Consider the following 2,185-nt stretch of genomic DNA (forward strand, 5'->3'; position numbering starts at 1 on the left):
CTGGTCTAGAAAAAATCTAAGTGGAGCCATCATGCTTTTTGTTTGCTAGAAATCAATAGGTTTGATTTGGTTGAGTCAGCCTTGTTTTGTGATTGAATAGAATCCCCTTCCTTATTCTTTTGCATGCCTGAACGTAAAAGAGACGCCCTAGGTAGAGAAACTTAGTAGTTCTAAACGTCTTGATTACCTCAATCTAGAAAGTACGATTTTTGAAGAGTCCTTTTTTGAACGTCCGCTTGAGGAGACAATCCCTAATATTCCGATAGTGCCAGAAATGGCAACTTTAAAAGATTTTTTGAATCCGACTAGGACTACTCGTCCTTCGTGTATTAAGTTAGCTGAAACGAAGGAAACTTATGAACTGAAACCTGGGACCTTACAGATGCTCCCAATCTTTTTAGGGAAAGAGAATGAAAACCCTTATTACCATGTTAGGGATTTTGAGAAAATTTGTAGTACTCTAAGAATTAGAGGCTTAGATGATGATGCTTTGAAACTTAGGTTATTCCCATTTTCCCTGAAAGGTAAGGCCAAGTTTGGACTCCGAGTCAATTGAGACATATGAACAACTTACATCTGCCTTTTTCAATAAGTTTTTCCCTAGGCACAAAACATCGTCTATTAGGACGCAAATATGCACATTTTCACAACAAGAGGGAGAATCTTTATATAAGTATTTGGAAAAGTTCAATGATTTATTATCCCAGTGTCCTCATCATGGTTTAGAAAAGGTTATGCTAGTTCAGATCCTTTATGAGGGTTTAAATTATTCCACAACGACCATGGTTGAGTCTCTATGCACTTGTGGATTTGAAAACCAAACTGTTGATGTAGCGATGGAATTTTTGAATGAAATCGCCGAAAAAACCGAGCAATGGGAAAATAGTAGGGCACCTCAGAAAACAATTCTTCTAGGTAGAGGAAACGTTAATAAGGTAGAAGGCTATGAATCAGATGCCAAAATTGCAGCGATAGCAAAAAGGTTAGAAGCCTTAGAATTGGGTCATACTATTAGTAGAATAGAACCTTTTTGGGAAGGCCGATCTATGGAAGAGCAAGCCAATGCTCTTTACAATACCACTAGATTTGATAACTCTCAGAAGATTGACCCATATTCGGAAACCTATAACCCTGGTTGGAGAAACCATCCAAACCTTTCATGGTGTAAGGGCCAGAGTCAAGGTCAGTTTAGAAATTCTAATGCTCCCCTAGGTTTTGGCTATACTAAGAATCCTTCAGGTCAAACACAGTTTCAAAACCCTTCGGATAAGAAGATCATCAGTTTAGAGGACTCTCTCGCCTTGTTAACTCAGCAGACTGCAAAGTTTCAGTTATCAGTAGAACATAGTCTACAAGCTAGTAATAGGATAGGACAAGAAAATAGTCAGGCTATTTCCGAACTGAAAGACCAGTTTAGTCTGATCAATGATTCTCTAAGAGAAAAAGATAAGTTCCCTAGTCAACCAATACCCAATCCTAGAGGAGAGAAAACATTCAATCAAGTGAATTCTGTCACAACCCTCAGAAATGGTAAAACGGTAGACAATAAGGTACCATGCCTAATAGTGGACATACTGTAGATCCCCCTCTTAGTTCCCATTCTAGTACCCAAGAGGACCAGCAGGAGCCACTAGCTGAAGAGATTGACAAAATTTCTAGTGATGCCAATTCGGTTCCTGATAGGTCTCATTTTATGCCCAGAGCCCCATTCCCACAGTTGTTAGCTCCAACAAAGAGAGAGTCGACTTTCAACGAAATAATGAAGATATTTAAGCAGGTAAACATTAACATCCCTTTGTTAGTAGCAATTAGGCAAATGCCTGCTTATGCCAAGTTCCTTAAAGATCTTTGTACACGAAAGCGTAAGCTTAATGTCCATAAGAAAGCCTTTTTAGCTGGTCAGGTAAGTTCGATCATTCTGAATCAAACAACCCCTAAGTATAAAGACCCTGGATGCCCTACTATATCTTGTGTGATCGGTAATTATTCAGTAGATAAGGCATTGCTTGACTTAGGAGCTTGTGTGAACTTACTCCCATATCATGTATACAACCAGCTAGGTCTTGGTAAGTTGAAACCGACTAAAATGACATTACAATTAGCTGATAGGTCTGTCAAAGTACCTCGTGGTGTCATATAGGATGTTATGATTGAGGTTGATAAATTTATTTATCCAGTGGATTTT

The 2,185-nt window shown here is 38.7% G+C and overlaps 1 pseudogene; it reads right to left on the reverse strand.

Annotated features, from left to right (window-relative positions):
- Positions 1-624: 624 nt before the first annotated feature.
- On the reverse strand, positions 625-724 carry LOC113331093 (annotated as a pseudogene).
- Between the last annotated feature and the right edge of the window lie 1,461 nt (positions 725-2,185).

The sequence above is a fragment of the Papaver somniferum genome, unplaced genomic scaffold (assembly GCF_003573695.1).
Source record: "Papaver somniferum cultivar HN1 unplaced genomic scaffold, ASM357369v1 unplaced-scaffold_123, whole genome shotgun sequence".
NCBI classification, from domain to species: domain Eukaryota; kingdom Viridiplantae; phylum Streptophyta; class Magnoliopsida; order Ranunculales; family Papaveraceae; genus Papaver; species Papaver somniferum.